Below are 6,000 nucleotides of genomic sequence, written 5' to 3' on the forward strand. Positions count from 1 at the left end.
GTTTCTTATTAGAATCAACTTCAAATACTAGGTTAATTCTAGTGAGGCAAAAAAAATGTTATTCCTTTATGGCTCTATTCCTTTTCCCTCATTTTGTGCTATTTTCTCACATATTGCATCTATAAATGCTACAAGCTCATCAACATAGTATTAAAATTAGTTTATATAATTTTATATCTTTAAAGATCAGAGCAAGTATATATGCATAACTACTGTTTTATATATATATATTTCTTATTTGTCACTTCTCATCCTCTCCCTTACCATCCAGGTCATCATCTGGAGTCATTTCCTTAGCCAAATACAGCTTCATTCCCACTTCCCTCCTCTGTGCTGGCATTGGAGAATGTATTATATTTCTATTTGTTACAGACCCCGCAATACATCATATACATATTGTTTTATAAAATCATATTTTAAATCAGTTAAGAGAAAGGAGACTACATGTGCATTTATACTGTCTTTTCTAATTACATAACTACTTTGTCACTTTGTTTTTCTCATGTGAATTCAAATTACTTGCTGGGTTCGTTTTCTTTTTATTTCTAGCAAGGTGGGATTGCTTGCAGTGAATGGTCTCTATTTTTGTTCATCTGAGGATGACTTTTTTAGCTAGCAGTATGGAGCTAGAGGGCTGAGAACTGCTCCAGCAGCTGCTCCAGCCCTCTGTCTGGAAACTGGGGGCAGGGGAATCCTGCCATCTTGATCACAGCATTCTCGAGTGGAGTTTCCATCTCACTGACCTGGAAGGGCAAGGAAGTAGGTCTTGATTCAAATACCACAGACTCTTACTGTTATCACCAAATTTTAATAGATCTTCTTGAATAAATATTTCATCATTTCCTGCATGCTCGTTGGGGCCATTTCCAGAGATTTTAAATGATATGTTAATGTTTTCGTTGCCTAAATGCTAAAACAAATACCATGAAATGGGTTGGTTTGAACAATGGAATTCATTGGTTTGGAGCCTGAAGAAGTCTAAAATCAAAGCATCAGCAAGGAGATGTTTTCTCCCCAAAGACTACCAGAGACCCTTCCTACAGATTTTTCTGTCGCGTGGCGATGCTCAGCCTTCCCTGGCTGCTCGGGTTCCCTGTGGCTTCCACTTCTTCCTGTGGCTTTCTCCTGAGTTTCAAGCACCTCCTCAGGGATTCCAGTGATAGGACCAGGCTCAGTTCAGGTGGGCGCACCTTAGCTGAAGTGGCCTCATCGGAAGGTCCTGCTTACCAGGGTTCACCCCACAGGGTGGAAGGCGTTTGCGAACATGGCCCCTGGGGTGCAGAGCTCTGACCCCGCAAGCATCGCACTTTCCAGAGAAGGACCTGCCTGATCTGGTTCCACAGTGGAGAAACACATTTCAGTGTGAAGGGGATTTACTGCAAGTACACCATGCAAGGAACTGCAGGAATCTTCCCCATGCAGTTCAAAGTGGGGATGTGAGTTAGGGTTTTATAGGTAAAAGGTTTTTCTTATTCGAAGATGAGGTAATGTCCATATAATTCATTCTTTCTTAGGTCGGTGATGATGTTGGACCGTTGTGGGCAGCATCATGGAAAGCATGAGCAATTTCCCAATCCTGTGTTGTCTCAAGCATGCCTTGTTATCCCAGTGTCAGTGACTCGATTTAGGTGTGGACGTGCAGGCTCGAGTGAAGGGTCTTCATGACTCTTCACATTTTTGTCTTTTGAGGAAAGAGTCACTGAGCCACCAGGCCACAGGGAGTTCCTGCTGCTGCTGTGCTCCCTTACTCCTGGGGACAGAGCTGAGAAAGTCTGGTTAACGTCCCCGCAACTAAGTACAAAGAGAAAACTGCTGACTCAGCTTGGGTGAGCGTATTCTCCAGCTCTCAGCTCCAACACACCCCATTTAGTAATTATTTCTTACCAGTTTCACTGAGGGGTGAGCCCATAGAGTTCATCAGATTGCTGCAGGAAGTGAGTGTCCTCTCAGTTGCAAGTGTTTTTAGGGTTCCAAATCTGATCACCTCCCTTTCCTGATTAGACACCTGGTGACCCCCATCGCTTTCGGAACAAATTCTAACTCTGTTCACATGGACCTAAGGTTTTACGGTACTTACCTTGCTCTTCGTTTTAATCCTATAACTTTGGGGTGACTTGTTATTTCTTGCAAAGTCCACCAAGAGTTATAATTTTATCATTTATAATTCTAACCAATAAATGTCAGAAAGGTAGGTCATGAATAAATGCATGACTACTACCCAATTCAGAAAAGTTGTTCACACTGTTAATGAATCTGTGCAGCTCTAATCTGAATTTGGTTGACTTTTCGTTTACATTAATGAATAAAGTGGAAACGAAACGACATGAAGAGCCAGAGCGTCACTTCCTCAATAACATGAATGACTTCTTTTTTAATATGCTAAATATTTTATTATTTTTTAATGAAAGCTCATTAAAAATGTTTTTATTGATAAATCTTCACACACATACATTCTGTACAACCAGTGGCTCACAGTATAATCACATCATAGTGTATTCATCACCATGATCATTTTTTAGAACATTTGCATCATTTCAGAAAAAAGAAATAAAAAAGAAAAAAAAACTCATATAACATAACACTCACCCTTCCCTCTCATTGGGCACTAGTATTTCCATCTACACAATTTATTTTAAGTTTTGTCCACCTTATTATTTATTCTTTTTTATCCATTTTTTCCACTCATCTGTCCATACCCTAGATAAAAGGAGCATCAGACACAAAGTTTTCACAAACACACAGTCACACTGCAAAAGTTATGTCATTATACAATCATCTTCAAGAATCAAGGCTACTGGAACACAGCTCTATAGTTTCATGTACTTCCCTTCAACCACTCCACTATACCATAAATTAAAAAAGGAGATACCTATATAGTGTAAGAATAACCTCCAAGATAACCTCTTCACTCTGTTTGAAATCTCTCAGCCACTAAAACTTTATTTTGTCTCATTTCTGTCTTCTCTATTTTGGTCAGGAAGGTTTTTCTCAACCTCTTGATGCTGGGTCCTGCTCATCCTGGGAGTTCTGCCCAACATTGCCAGGGGGATTGACACTCCTGAGAGTAGGGGGGAGGCCAGTGAGTTCACCTGCTAAGTTGGCTTAGAGAGAGATGCTACATCTGAGCAACAAAAGAGGTTCTCTGGGGGTGACTCTTCAGCATAATTATAAATAGGTTTAGCACAGCGAGGGGCTGAGCTCAACCAAACTCCACTTGCAGAATTAATTAATAAATTCTGACTACTGAAAATAGGCCCCCAGCTCAGATAAACCTCAAATAAGAACTAAAGGGACTAGGAGTTTTTGCCCTGGCACAGAAATGGCAGGGCGGATGGAAAACAAACAAACAAAAAACAGAGGTTATTTTGAGCGTGCTGTAAGCTCAAAATACTTGAAAAGGTCTGGCCCCTAAAAAAAGGTGTGTGTGGGGCACATAGAGCCTGGAGATACACAGACCACAGACCAACTTAAGCTTTTGATTAACAAACCTGAGGAATGGGGGTCCTGCTCTGAAAAGGATTTTTTTTTTTGCTTTGTTTCTACTGCTTAATTGCTCATTAGATACAAGTGCAAACTTCTCCACTCCAATTGCCCAAGGCAAGGGTGGAATTAAGTTTGTCTGAAAGACAAAGAGGGTGGTCAGGTGAAAGAAGGTAATTCCCTGGAGGCTGTGCCTTCCCTAGGAGAGGGGTGGGGCCCAGCTCAGGTGGAATCCCTCCCTCAAGCAATTCAGATGCCAGAGTCTGGAAAACTGAAGCAATTAAGACCAGCCTACGACCTCTCCTCTGTCTCCACCACGCCCCAACAGGGAGAGTCTGCTGAAGTTAAAGGCACCACATCATTTTTGCTGGTGGAACCTGAAGGCAGACAAGTGTCATATACTGGGCAAGATAGGAAAAACACAGAGCCCAAAGGCTTCATAGGAAAGACTTTCAATCTCCTGGGTCTCACCCTTGTGGAAAACTGGTGCAAGTGACTCTTTCTTCCTGAGAGGAGGCCAGGCTGGTCTAGGAAAATCTGACTTGGGTCTATAATATCTAAGTAGACCTTTCTAAGGAAAAAAAAGGCTCCATATAGGTGGGGCAAGAAACAGGAAAACAAGAATTGAAAAATTCTGTTCCATTAAACAAAACCTAAGCTAGAGGTCTAGAATAAGCTGAATGGAATGTCAAAGAACAGATAGACAACAAAGTCATCCAGCACAAAAATCCTAGGTAAAAGAGTAAAATCTCTTTTGCTAAATATCCAAGTTCATGGCTTTTAAAATTTGTCTTCCATCTGAAACTGCTAGTCAAGATTCAGATTATCTGCCACTTTAAAACAAGGGTCACTTTCTTTCTAGTTTGCAATAAAAACATGCCTCATTCCTGTTTAGAGCCTCATCAGAAGGAACTTTACAGTGCCCATTTCTACCAAGTCTCTTCAAAGCATTCTAAGGCTTCTCTATCAAGCTCCTCACAACTTTTCCAGAATCTCCACCTTATCCATTTAAAAAGCCTTTCTAACATGTTTGGTATTTGTAAACAACAGCAGCACCCCACTTTTCTGGCAACAAAATCTGCTCTAGTTTCCAAGGTGCTGGAATGTGATATACCAGAAACACAATGGCTTTTAAAAGGAGGAATTTATTAAGTTACAATTTCATAGTTCCAAGGCTGTGAAAATGTCAAAACTAAAGCAAGACTATAGAAATGTCCAATCTAAGGCAACCAGGGGAATATACCTCTGTTCAAGAAGACCAATGGCATTCAAGGTTTCTCTCTTAGCTAAAACAGCACATGGCAAACATGGTGACATCTGCTAGCTTTCTCTCTTGACTTCTTGTTTCATGAAGCTCCTCCAGAGGCATTTTCCTTCTTCATCTCTAAAGATCTCTGGCTGCGTGGGTGCTCATGGTCTCTTGGCTCTCTCGTTGTTCTCTCTCTCTCCAAAATGCTTCCTCTGTAAAGGATTCTGGTAAGCTAATCAAGAGTCACCTGGAATTGGTGGAGACACATCTCCATGGAAGCCATCTAATCAACAGTTACCACACACAATTTGGGTGGGTCACGTCTCCATGGGAACAATCAAAAAGCTCCTACCCAACAATGTTGAATGAGAATTAAAGGTGATGTTTTCCCTGTGGTCTACCACAGATTCAAACTGGCACAATCCATGAGCACTTGAAAAAAAATTGTTGTGGGGTGTAATGTTCTGTAAATATCTCAAGTCTAGTTCACTTATCATATTCAAAATCTATGTCTTTATTGATTCTCTGGCTGGATGTTTGATCCATTGATGAAAGTGGAGAACTGAAATCTCCACATATTATAGTAGAGGTGTCTACTTCTATTTTCAGTGTTGTCAGTGTTTGCCTTGTGTATTTTGGAGCACTGTGGCTCTGTCCATAAATATTTATAATTGTTTTGTCTTCTTGTTGAAGTGTTCCTTTTATTAATACATAGTGTCCTTTGTTTCTTTGAATTGTCTTACATTTGAAGTCTAATTTGTTGCATATTAATATAACTGCTCCTGCTCTTTTCTGATTGTAGTTTGTATGAGATATCTTTTCCCAACCTTTCACCTTCAACCGTTTTTGTCTTTGGATCTAAAGTGAGCTTCCTGTAGACAGCATATAGATGGGTCCTGTTTTTTAATCCATTCTGCCAGTCTATGTCTTTTGATTGGGAACTTTAATCCATTAACATTTAATGGTATTAATGTAAAAGCAGTACTTTCTTCTAACATTTTGTCTTTTGAATTTTTTATGTCATATCTAATTTTTGTCTCCTTTAACCTTTACTAATAGTCTTCATTTCTACACTCTTCTCCGGACCTCTCTCTTCTACTTTTTCCCATTTGCCTGTAGTGCTCCCTTTAGTATTTCTTGCAGAGTCGGTCACTTAGTCACAAATTCTCTCAGTGAATGTTTGTCTGAAAATATTTTAATTTCACTCTCACTTTTGAAGGACAATTTTGCTGGGTATAAACATCTTGGTTGGCAGTTTTTCTGTTTTAGAA

This window comes from Tamandua tetradactyla, chromosome 19 (genome assembly GCF_023851605.1).
Source record: "Tamandua tetradactyla isolate mTamTet1 chromosome 19, mTamTet1.pri, whole genome shotgun sequence".
Classification (NCBI taxonomy): Eukaryota; Metazoa; Chordata; class Mammalia; order Pilosa; family Myrmecophagidae; genus Tamandua; species Tamandua tetradactyla.